Genomic DNA, 13,421 nt, shown 5'->3' with positions numbered 1-13,421 from the left:
TTTTAAACGTGTGGATGTTTTAACCTTTCTGTGAGGATGAGGCCGAGAAAAGACCTCCAGGTATATGGATGATGTCATTGATGGCTTATTTAGGGGGTTTATGGGAAATGAAACAGCGAAGACCAGAGTAACAGTAAGCATCAAGTTTGCTGTTTCTGAACATTTTCTGCCTCAGGCATTATACTAATGCCATTACATCCCTTGGGTATCAGTGGAGGCTGAGGAGCTGGGGGATAAGCTGAAGAACCAAGGCAGAGCCAGCAGGGATGGGTGGGAGAGGCGCTGCAGGGGTGCACTGTGGCAGCCAAGGCCCCGGGTCTCCCCAGGTGGTGTGATGGGAGAGACTGGGACAGGAAGTCTGAGAAGCTTGGGAAGAGAGAAGCAAGTCCCATGTGCAGAAGAGAGAAATGGCCGAGAGCCCCTTGGAGGGCTTTGCTGTGGAGGAGAGGGAGATCAACTGCCTTTGAGGTTGCAGTTAGATGTCCTCTGTTGGATGCCTTCCTGGACCACAATAAATGGGAGGTGGTGACATCCATGGAGCCAAGGGAATTTCACCTTTTTGGAGGTTCCGAAGTGGGGAAGGCAGAGGGATAGAAAAGACGGCTCCCGCAGTTCCTCTGGCTCTGGGATATGTGCATTGAATTCTGGTGGCTCTACTGACCTGGGTGGTGGGGGGTGACAGCCTGGGCCAGCTTATTATTTATTTATTTCTAGTTACACTGATGCTTATTATGCTCTCACACCTTCACCATATCATACTTTCAGAATCAGTGATAACAATCTTAAATAAATAGAAATGAAAATTATATCCCCCCACAGCTGGAATAAATATGATTTTATAGCCATGTTCCAGGTTTATTTATTTATTTAGAGTTTTTTGAGGCAGGGTCTCACTATGTAGTCCAGGCTGGCTTTGAATTCATTATGTAGCACAGTCTGGCCTTGAACTTAATGGTGATCCTCCTGCCTCAGCCTCTTGGGTGCTAGGATTACAGGTGTGTGCCACCATGTCTGGATACAATTTTATTTTGAAAAACCTTTTAAATGTTAAAATCTAAGGACAATAGTTTTTTTTTTGTTTTTTTAATCACATAGGAAGCTGATTCTCTGGATGGCCTTGTCTTTTTTTTTTCTCTTTTCCGGGTAAACTGTGCTACCTATATATCTCTATCATTTCTGTCTCCATCCCTCTCTATATATGTGCCATATTTGTTTGTTTTTTGAGGCAGTCTTGCTATATAGTTCATACTGGCCTTGAACTCACTATGTAGCCCAGGCTACAAACTCACAGAAGTCTTCCTGCCCCAGCTTTCCAAGTGCTGGGATTATAGGCATGTGCCACCATGCCTGGCTGTATGCTGCCACATTTTCAATGACAAAACTGTTATGCTAGCCAGTGCTTAATTTTAAACCTTGTATGCATAGAGAATAGGAAAAACAATTGTAAAATAGTCTTACATTAGAATATAATTGCATTTGTACATGTTGTGATTTATGATGGGAACCTTTTTACTTAGTTGCAGTACAAATAATAATCTCAAGATGGTCCGAACTAAATTTTGTGTCACCTTCCTTAGATAGTGAGATCTTGAGGGAAGGGATTGTGTCTTCTTAATCTTTGTACCCATGTGTAGCCTATATAGTGCTTTGTATTTGGCTATTTCCCAATAGATAAATGTTTTTGGGGCAAGCTATCAAAGTAAATGTGTAACATTAGTGATTTCATAACATATCTCAGCTTACTCATGCATTTGCTGATTAACCCAGAGTTTTTATTGCCCATCCTTTGACCCACTCCTCTATGAAACTCAGAGGCCAGAATGAACAGCAAGGGTGTGTGTGTGGAGACCCTAATTCTGGTGTTACCATTAGACCTGCCTTCTCATTTTCCTGGCTTGTTCAGTTTATTTAAAATTTATTTTATTATTTTTAATGGGCACATAAAATTATATATATTTATGGGGCATTATGTGGTATTTTGATACATGTATACATTGTTTAATGTTTAAATCAGTGTAAACATAACTCTTTCCTCAAACATTTATCATTCTTTATGATAAAAACAGTACAGAATACCACTTTCTAGTTTTTTGCTTTTTTTTTTCAGCTTTAATTGAGTTTATTGGTACATTTTAGGGATACAGTACAGTTACATTCATTGTTGGGATCTTGTACCTCTACATGACAAGTCTTGATTCTCATTTTTTCCCTTACCCCTGCCCTCCCTTCACCCCCTCCTCCCCTCCCCATCTACAAACACTTTATTTTCATCTTTTCATTATCTCACATTTTTTTCTTTTCCCTTATTACTCTTTTCTAGTTTTAAAAATATGTACAGAACATCATCATTATCACTAGTCAAGCTTCTGTGCCACAGAGTACCAGACATCTCTCTTCTGTCTAATGATGGCTTAGTTTCCTTAATCTTCCTTCCCTCATCCCACCCTTCTCTCTGCTCTCCTTATTCTTGTAACCACCTTCCTACTCTCAATTTTCATGACTTTGACTTTTTAAAATTCCACATAATGCGTGAGATAATCCTCTTTTTGCTTTAAGTCTTCCGTGTTATAATTAAATCATAACATCACTATACTCTCAATGATTTAAAATTTGTGTTAACGTGTGTTAATTGTACATGTTAATGGGGTTCAGTGTGATATTCCCATAGTGCCTATCATGTATAGTGATCAAATCCCACCTCCCTCTTCCTCTAGTTCCTCCCAATTTCTAGCAATCACTATTTTACTTAAAGTTGTCTATTTCTCAGTTTCTACATAATAGAAAGAATGTGGCAATATACACTAGTTGTCTTTCTATGCCTGGCTTATTTCACCTACATAACGTACTCCTGTGTCATCCATTTTGCTACAAATGACAGGCTTTCATTCTACTTTGCGGCTAGATAATATTCTGTTGTGTAAATACATCATATTTCCTTTATGCATTCATCTGTGCATGGCCATTTAGGCCGACTCCATACCTTTACTGTTGTGAATAGTGCCACAATAAACATGAACATACAGCTACTACTTTGGTATGCTGATTTCATTTTCTTTGTATTCCTACCCAGAAGTGGTATAGCTGGATGATATAATAGATCCTACTTTAAGTTTTTTTGTGGAGCTTCCACATTGTTCTCTGTAATGGTTATACTAGTTTACATTCCTTTCAACAGCATATACGAGTTTCTTCTTCCACATCTTCTCCAGAATTTATAATTATTTTTTGTTAGTAGCCATTCTAAATGGGGTAAGATGGTATTTGGCTGTAGTTTTGATTTACATTTCCCTGATGGCTAATGATATTGGGCAATTTTTCATTTATTTGTTGACCATTTGTATTTCTTTTTTTGGGAAGTGTCTATTCATGCAATTTGCCCATTTTTTATTTTTAATTTTATTTAGTTTATTGATACATTCTAGGTAGACAGTACAGTTACATTCATTACTGGGATCTTGTACCTTTATGCCCATTTTTAAATTGGAGTACTTTTTTGTTGTAGTTAATTATTTTTGAATTACTTATATATTAATCTTCTATCATATGAGCAATTGGTAAATATTTTCTCCCATTTTAGGTTGGCTCTTCTCTCTATTGACTTGTTTTAGTTTGATTTTGTCCCATTTACCAATTTTTTGCTTTTGTCTCATGTATTTTAGGGTTCCATCCAGAAAATCATTGCCTATACCAGTATCTTGGCATTTCTCCTGGTAGTTTCAGGTCTCACATTTACATCTTTGATCCACCTTGCCTTGGTTTTTGTACAGGGTGAAAGATAGAGGTTAAATTTCAATTTTCTGAGTGTGGATATTCAGTTTTCCCAGAACTGTTTATTGAAGTGTAAGTTTTGGTGCCTTTATTGGGAGTCAGTTGGCTTTAGATGCCTGGGTTTGTTTCTGGAATCTCTATTCTGTTCCATGGCCTGTGTCACTGTTTTTATAAGAATTCCATGCTATTTTTGTGGCTCTGTGGTAGATCTACACTTGATCTTAGCCAAAGGGCTGAGAAGCGTCTGTGGTATATCTTTAAATCAGGTGTGGTGGTACTTCCAGTTTCGTGCTCTTTGGTCGTGATCACTTTGGCTACTCCAGGTTCTTTTCATCCACATTTTAGGATTGCTTTTTCGAATTCTGTGAAGAATGTCATTGGTATTCTGTTCAATTTGATTGAACCTTTGTTCCTTGTTTTGACCCTAAAGATTTCTCTGAGAAATGAGGAGTATGTGTATGTGTATGCATATACATGAGATGATTTTATAGCAATAAAAGAATCTACCCTTGGTGAGGGGCCTTATCCTCATTATCTTATTTAATCTTTCCAACAGTTCTCAAAGTTGGTATTATTATCTTCATTTTATAGGTGAGAAAATGAATACTAAAAGAGAGTGAGTAACTTTCTAACCACAAAAATGGGAGAGCTGGTACTCAAGAGCGGTCTGACATGACGCTATTTTAGCCCTTAAGCCTACAAGCACTTTATGTAGATCTTCCTCTATAAAAAATATCACTTCTCTTTTAAACATTTGCTTTATGTTTAAGAAATTCCAGAATTTTACCAGTCAAAAATCAATGGAGTTCCTTGTTCCCTAACAGGAAGGAAGAAACTCCTTATTTCTCCATTTCTTCTCCCTGTATCCATCGAGTATTAGTCCAGAACCAAAGATACTTCAGCTTTCCATCTGCAATGATTTCAGGATTTATGCTCATGTTTATTTGTAGCCTTTCTCACAACATAGGTTAAGCGGGTTTAATTGCTGAATCTGTTTTGATTATGAATCAAATCATTATGTTTTGCCCTTTGGTTCATTGATCCTTTGTAAGAATGAATGTCAGGTCAGGGTAGCATTCTCACACTTTATGCCTCTGAGCAGCCCTGAATATAGTGCTTCTAAGAAACACGGTATTTGAAAATGGTTTGTCTTCATATTTGAAAAGGTTTCTGTGCTGGAGATGAAAGCTGGAAAAATAGTAATGTGGAGGGTGGCTTGAGACAGGGTCTTACCATGTAGTTTGGTCTGGCCTTGAACATACTGTGTAGCTCAGGCTGACCTCAAATTCACAATTCTCCTGCTTCAGACTCCCGAATGCACTTCCAGGCATGCAACACCATGCTTGGCTGAAACATAGTATTGTTGTGTCTCCGCAGAGTCTGAAAGGAGTGACTAGTGGGCAGAAAATTAGATCAATGGTATTTATTAGGATATGTATCTTGACTGGATTGAATGAGTCCATTATAAAGTTAAACTAGAAGGTGTGATTCGTATTAATCATAATAAAACCAGACTATCCAGAACAGCATAGCCCCCCATAAAATGTCTGGCTATCTTAGAAGAGCTATAGCTGGTCTGAGCTTTTTCTGACAATTTAAATCACTTTGTGGGATACTGTGGGACTCCAGAAGAGACCAATGATTCATTGTCCCTGGAGGTTCAAAAGACAGATACCTGTTATGGGGGAAACTGTCTAAATCATCCATTTTTTAATTTGTCCATTCATTTATGTATTTATTCTTCAAATGGCAATTGAACTCCCGTTGTATCAGATAATGTTTGGATTTCTGGGGTTACACAGGATTAAAATAAGACACACCTTGAGCAAGTTACTTACTAATCTCTCTGTGCTCCAGTTTCATTACCAATAAAATGAAAAATACCCTGCCCTGAAGGAGTTGGAAGATTAAATGAGAAAGGCTTTGGATTGTGCTTGGCACACTGTGAAGAGAGAAAACCATTGCTACTTCCATCAGAGCTCTTGTTAGCATTTTTCAAGTAGCTTAGAGTTTCCAAACAGTAGTTGCCAATGGGGCTGGGGATGTGGGTAAATATTGCCTCCAGAGGGCATTTGACAGTGTCTGGAGAGAATTTTGTTTGTCACACTGGGAGGTACTGCAGACATCTAGTGGACAGAGGCCAGTGATGTTGCTAAACCTACTACAATGTACAGCATAGTCCCCTCTCCCTACACACAAAGAATGTTCTTGTCCAACATATCAGTAGATTGCAAAGCCTTGGAGGTGGAAAGTTATAATCCAATAATTAGAATTCATTGGAACACAGCTAATACAAATACATGAAAAATGGGAGTCCCAGTGAGACAATCAGAAATCAAGGATATTTTTGTGGCTATTTATGTCCTTTAGTCCCTAACCCAGTCAGGATGGTCTTGGTGTCCATTTATGGGTCAGGAGATGAGGCATCGTAAGATGATATTACATGGACAAGCTTACCTGGTTAGTAAGTAGGGGATCCAGGATTTACAGTGAAGCATTCTGACCATTTATCCCTTGCGCTGGTCCACCACACATTTGAAAAGAAATGTGAAATGTGTGTGTGTGTGTATTAGGAAGGTCATGGCTGAAGGGTATCACAGTAGTTTGTGTGTGGTTTGTTAAAGAAGCTGCAATCACTACTTTGACTTGGCCAAAAGAGAAGGTAGGAAATGAGCCTGGGGAAGGGTATGAAACTGGATTTGGAAGGTGCCTGGAGAGCCCTGCTGAGGAATTGGGGTTTCATGTTGTGGGAATTGGAGAGTCATTGAGAGATTTAACCAAGGTGGTGCCATGACGGAAATTTTCTGTTGGAAAAATAAATATTTTAGCAATGGCAAAGTTGGGATGGAGGAAGAAGAAAATGGAGGAGCAAAGACCAGCTTGAAAAATATTGAAGCATCATAGGTGAGAGATGCTAAGAGATAGAAGAAGGACTACATTGAAGAGCCATAAAGAAAACTTCCAAAGGACTGATCTATCTTCAAGTAGAGACTTCTGGACTGCCTGTTATGTGCTCTACATCTCTGTCTGTGTGAGCAGAGGTCTCTTGGACCTACAGAGCCTGGCCTAAGCACCCAGACTCAAGTTACCCTACCCAAGTCCACACAACAAATAAGTGGTTAAACTGGGGTTTGAGCCCTGGGAAGTTGACTTTGGGAAGCTTCCTTTATCCTTCTAAATAGAGTACATTGGGCTAGACCGCTTATCTGTGTCAGTGATGAGTATCGGCTATACTTTGTGGGAGCCTCTTAAAGCGTTTACTCCGAGGAAAAGACTCGAAAGAGAAGGAGAAAAGATTTGGGGACCAGGCTGTCTGACATGGTGCTCAGCATTGCACACATGGAATAGTGTGTTTTCAGAGAAGGAGATTCGAAGAAAGGGAAGAAGGAGCATGAGCATTAGAGAGTGGTGGACTCAAACCCACAGAACCTGACTCCTCTTCATATTACAAAGGCTAGACTGTCTGTCTTACTGGGATTACGTGGAGGAGTGAATGTGATAAAGTGCCGAGCAGAGTGCCTCACATGCTCTGGGAGTGCTATTTCTCCCCCATCTATCTTTCTTTTCCAAAGTGAACAGGGTGGGGGTGTCATTGAATGGACAAAGAGAAGCAACCTGTAGTTCTTGTGTTTCTTTGGCAGTGGAATAGGACAAATTGACCGTGTGTTTGAAATTACGGTTTCTATGAACTTGATTTGACAGTCACTCTTTTGATAGTCATTCTGTCCCAAGAACTTTTTTATTCTTGACACTCATGTCAAAGTTGCTTATCTTCTCCTTCACTGCAGTGTTGTCTTAGAAGTCTGGTGCTGACTGGTCTTGGAGAAAGCCATAAAACATTCATCTTCTGTGGTCCTTAAAGAATAAAATTATGAAGAGGCTTCAGTGACTGATGGGGAGAAAAAGGATGCTTCTGCCTGCGTAGGTGATGATTTGTAGCAGTCGTTTTTCAGGTTGTGAATTCTTGGATGCTTTAGGACTTTGTTCTCAGTGGAGTTTGGTCGCACAGCTGCAGTTTCCCCTGATGATAGCCACTCTGAAGGGAGGATGTTTCATGAGAGTTGGTTTATTGTGGATGAGATGCCCACCCAAGAGGGCGTGGTATTTCGTATTCTAAGTGCCCGGATGTGAAACAACAACAAGGATTTGTTCTCTCACCAGAGAGTGTTTCTGGGCCAGGTTCCTGTTGTCCCTTCAGACTGAGCAGGTTCCTGAGCGGCCCAGAAAGCTGACTTTTCCTGGCAGACTATAGTCCTTCCCTCAGGAAAGTTGCTTAACTTCTTAGAACTCTCTTGACCTTACATTGTACACCTTCTGTTCATTGGTAGTGTCTCTATCTGAAGAAAGTCCTGACACTTTTATCTCCCTGGCATGGGCTAGGCTGATCTCCCCACCCGCTTCAACTGGTCCTCCCCACCCCCCTCAACTGATTCAATGGCTGTTTATGTTGTGGAACAGGAGCTTTGCTATTGGTTTTCCATTTATGACCTCTTGGTAATTTTTATCCCTTCCAAATGGTGCCTCAGATACTTTGTTCAGTAGTTGGGCCTTAAGCTGACTTTGATGAATACCATTTGTTATCATTTACTAAACATTGGTTGTGTAGGTTGGGGCTAGGTATTTTACATATATTATTGAGCCTTCTGTGACTCTCTCCATTTCTTCAACAGGTGACCACTCTTACTGCCCCATTTTTCATAAGGTAAATTTCTCACACCTTGCTGATGGCAAAAGCGAGACTTGAGTCTGGGTCTCTGACTCTGAGCCTATGCTCACTTAAGTAGGTTCTCTCTTTGGTTTGACACAGTAGCATTATAGAATGTGCACTGGATCAAGATGAATTCTTCCTCACTCAGGTAAATCCACTCAAGTGACTTGATGGGAAATTTCCTTTGTGAGGATGAATACCTGCCTTCTAACAGAGAGCTCCTACTTGCTCTTTTCTACTGGATTTGTGACCTTTGTTATACAGAGTTCATGACAGGGCTGTGGTGCTGGACTGTTGTGTCTCTAGGATTTCTGAATTGACTCATGGCTCAGCATCTGGGGGACCCCATACTGGACCCTCTGTGCTGAGTTGTGTCCTGCTTGGCCCTGGGGGGGCCAAGTGCTCATAGTTGGCATTACACTATTGGTGATTGTCTCTTTTCTCATCTTTCTCCTTCCCGAGGCTGTGACATTCTTGAGGTTGAGTTTGTGTTTTATTGATGGACCCTGCATGCCTGGCCCAGTGTTTGGCCAAATAAGACATGTAAGATTTGAGGAATGGAGAAATGATGCCTTTTATATCCATTTTGGGCATTAGAACTTTAGAATTTAGAAGTTTTAGAACATTTAGAACTTTCACCAGAACAAGGCATAAAAAATATTTCTTTGAAATGCAGATCCTTTTTTTTGGTTTGGTTGTCAGTAGTACTCCTCTAAAACCATCTTCTTGTCTTCTTTATGCATGAGAAGATTCCCTTGATGTTTATAACCCCAACACTTGACATATTTAGAAATGTGCGGGTTTTGAGGAAAGCATTCCATCATAAGACACGACACCTGAAATGTTCAGGCACTGGGCTGCGGAAATCTCCTCTGTGGTTCCAGACTGTACAGGCCAGACCAGCCTTCCCTCTCTCTGCCCTGGCCTGCAACTCTTCCAAGCAGCTTTTGTCCAAGAGGCTTGTGCAACAGCACAGCCAGGAGATAACTCTGAATACAGACTGTGTCTCTGGTGACTGAGGACAAAGCTCTGAGGAGTTGAAGTAACTCCTCCTGCTGTTGCTTTCAACTCAAAAGTTTCCTGCAGTGAAACATTCACACAGAAGATTGTTCCGTGCGTGCAAGATCAGGCCTGCAGCTCCTGTCCTGTCTCTATAGGCTTCTGCTTTATTGTTATTATTGTTTTTATCCCCAGGGTTTTTGATTCCATCACTGTTTAATGAAGAAGATATAAAGCTTTTAAACCAGAAATTAAAGAGCTAATGGAAATTGGCATGCCATTGGAAAATGAATTTGCAAATGAGAATTCAGTGTTCCAAAAACAAAACCTAAGAAATTCCTGTAAAAATAAACCAAAATCCAGAAATTAATGTTACTCTGTCCACATTTTTATATAAATGTACATGTATTTATTTTAAGCATTGCTGTATGCAGGATGAAATAATGAGATTTAGTAGTGTATGGTGTGTATGATTATTCTCTTTACTTGTAACCAAATGTATTCATTTAGATGATTAGTATTTACTGAATACATGTCAAGAAGCAAGTGCTGTGGCACGTTCTAGTGATCAAAAAAAAAAAAGCAAGATGCTGACACCCTGTCTTTCAAGAGCTTGTAGTATTAATTATGTCACCAATTAACACTTGCAGGGTGCTTACTACATTGTGTATAGGAGTTCATTTAATGGCTGCAGTGGTCATTTGAGATGTGGGTAAACAACTGAGAAATAGAGAAATTAAATAACTTGCCCAAGCTTAAGAGAGGTAGAATGGAAATCCGGACAAGCCTGGCCCCAGAATGCAGGTTTGTTTGTTTTCTTATTGTTTGTTGATTTATCTATCATGATGCTGTACTCCTGAGTCAGGGAGACAGACTTGTCTTAGTCCAGTGTAATTAGTTCTAGAAGATGGGGAGGCACTTGGGCTCCTAGTCACAGTGTACGGGTCTCCCACTCAACCTATAGGTTCCCAAGAGAAGGACATTTGCTCGTGCATACAGTACAGAGATGCATCATTGCTGGCCATCCTCTGGAGGGACATGGCTTTGTGTCGTAACATAAGGTGTTGATGCTGGGTCATTATATTCTATTTAAAACAAAGTACATGAGCTATCCTTTAGGCCTGCAGTTAAGAGAGTAGCCTGTCTGTCTGTATTGAGAACATTTATTTTTCTTTCCTTCTCAGTGCACATGGAGAGAAGAGATGGAAAGCTTGTGGGTGCAGGTTAACTGTACTGAGAATTTAGTTTTTGTTCTTTTTAAAAATGGAGATCAGGACGGGCATGGTGGCTCACGCCTGTAATCTTTGCACTTGGGAAGCTGAGGCAGGATTGCTGTGAGTTTGAGACCAGCCTGGGCTACATAGTGAGTTCAGGTCAGTCTCAACTACATAGTGAAACCCTGTCTCAAAAAACCAAAAGAAAAAAAAATGGAGATCAGAAATACAAATTCTGACTTCTCTATGTTATTCTAGAAAGGTGAGCTTTAGAGAGATGATTACAAGATGAACAGAAAGCTAATTGCAGGAGAGAGTAGAAGACTCTAGAGTTAAAAGGGAGGACTGTAACCAACCTCAGCTTTGTAACTTACTCGTTACTGTTAGCATAGGCAAGTTACATCTGTGTTCTGTTGTCTCATTTGTCACATGAGAATAGTACCTATTACTAGGGTTTCTCTAAGGAGAAAACAAGCAAATGCTGGTTTCTCTAAGGACAAAACAAGCAAATGCTGGTGTCTATGCTTATTTTTAAAGGGATTCTAGAACTTTCTTCAAAGTCTCTGAGATTGTTTCTACTTCCTTGTCTGCCCTCTTGTCAGACTGTACTCATCAGAGATGTGTGGTAGGAGATGCAGACTCATTTGCTAAGGGCACAGGGGACATAAAATATTAACTTGGTATTAATAACGAGGACTCAAGAGCAGTAAGGAGTCCTAAGTAAACGGTTACAACAAAAAAAAGCATAGCAAGAATGTCTCTTTTTTATGATGTTATTAATCATCTATTAAAATTTCAGACTGTTTCCAATAGAAGGAATAACAGTCATTCATTTAACTCATGCTGCAGTGAATCACTAGAACTAGAACTGTAGCAAGAATGTCTCTTTTTTATGATGTTATTAATCATCTATTAAAATTTCAGACTGTTTCCAATGCTGTGACAATAGAAGGAATAACAGTCATTCATTTAACTCATGCTGCAGTGAATCACTAGAACTAGAACTATAGCCTATAAATGATTTATTATTTTCTTACTTTTTAAAAAATTTGATAGACTCATGTTGAGTAGGAGTAATCTTGAGTGCAGAGATAGCAGGGCGTACATCAAACATTCTCTTCAGGACCATGGTGATTTTTCAACACCATTCAGCAGATTTGTTATTCAGCCTGTAGAGGCTGAGTCCAAACTGAGATGAAAGAGGGACGGTTAGTTACTCTGAAAGTGTATTGATCGTATCACAGTAGACACATGTACCCTTGTTTCCTTGGTGGACTTGATGCTTTTCTCATGCTTTAGAATTTCTCTTACTTCACTCTTCCATAAAGCCAAAGAGACAGAGAAGTTGAATTCTACATTGCGAGGCAATATTTGAAAGATGAAAAAGCTCCCCCATGTGTGATGTTGGTTCCCGTGAAAATATTTAGATAGCTTAGTCAGCAACATATACCCAAGGTGCTAACGAATTGAGTGTTAGGACCCACATCCCATCCAAAGGGTTAATTGAGGGTTGCAAGGAAAGCTAGCGTGTTTAAGGTGTTTAAGACCGTGGGCTGTGGATATGCAGGCCAGTGAGTCTCAGGTTTTTCTTATTCTTCAAACAGATTCTCTGCTCATCTGTCCCCTCTGCAGGGGACTTTAGATTTGTAAGCAGGCTGTAAAGTTCTAATGAAAGCCTGCCTCCTGCCTCCCCGGGATCTAATACTTGCATATAAGTGAATATGCAGGGTAGGAGGAAAATAAACACCATCAAAACATTCACCATGGCAGTACAAGTACTCTCTCTGAACTTTTTTATGGGTGTCTGTTTGTGGGAGACCCTGAGGTGACAAGGCCACTTGATAATGCCAGACCGATCCACTGCAGTGAGCGCAGGACTGGCTGCCATAACCGTCATCGGTCGTCGGCCTGGGTGGAAAGTGAAGACACACGTGTGCCAGCCTCCTTTCTGTCCCTCTGCATCCTCTCGCAGACAGCTGAGGGGTGGCAGGCTGAATGTGAGCAGGGGCGGGGAACTGGGTCAGGAGCATCAGAGATGGGGAGAAACAAGAACTCAGGGTGGAGAGACGATGTCTTTCAGTTTAGTGTGGTGATCTTCCTGCAGAGAATCCGGATGGCAGCACTTGCTGGGTTTGCTGAGTCGTGGCTTTGTGCTCTGGACCGGGCATTTCACTGTTCTGAGCCTCATGTGTCCCATGGGATGACAGCAGTCCTCAGCCTACACGGTCATCATGAGGGCTGAGTTAATCTGTGCCCTCATGGGAGCTAGAGAGGATTCCTAGTGTTATTATTACAATGCAGGAAGGGCGAGGCAGTGTCTGAAATTACATAGATTTTAAAGAAATCCTGACTACAACCCCGAAAGGAAGAGATCAGTCCCTCAATTTATAAATGAGAAAACTGAGGTCCAGAGAAGCTGAGAACTTGCAGATGCAGAACATTTGCCACAAATCTAAAATCTCTGCAGCAAGAATAATATCTGAGGTGCTTACATGCTGTACCCGTCTGTCCTTCAGCAAAGACTTCTTCAAACAGGGCACACAGCCCTGGCTGGGTGTGGCCCCAGATGTCCTCACCTTCTCACTGTTGTGGGAATCACCATGACACCGTCTTGTCTGTGGCTGCAAACTGCCGTCACCCGCAGCACTGGCACCTTCACTTCTGTGTCTGTGAAATATTTATATGTGAGGTATTTCTGCAGGGGGGCAAAGAAAAAAGCAATTGTGGCAAAC

At 40.6% G+C, this 13,421-nt stretch overlaps 1 protein-coding gene across 6 annotated transcripts in view; it reads left to right on the top strand.

Annotated features, from left to right (window-relative positions):
- The window catches only part of Kcnk10 (potassium two pore domain channel subfamily K member 10), a 146,849-nt gene that overhangs the window by 63,212 nt on the left and 70,216 nt on the right, over positions 1–13,421 (top strand). The gene's annotated exons all lie outside the window — the stretch shown is intronic.

Source organism: Fukomys damarensis, unplaced genomic scaffold (assembly GCF_012274545.1).
Source record: "Fukomys damarensis isolate Sample0158 unplaced genomic scaffold, DMR_v1.0_HiC HiC_scaffold_21, whole genome shotgun sequence".
NCBI lineage: Eukaryota > Metazoa > Chordata > Mammalia > Rodentia > Bathyergidae > Fukomys > Fukomys damarensis.
Note: the sequence above shows the minus strand (reverse complement) of the source record. Positions and strands in the feature narration are given on the sequence as shown.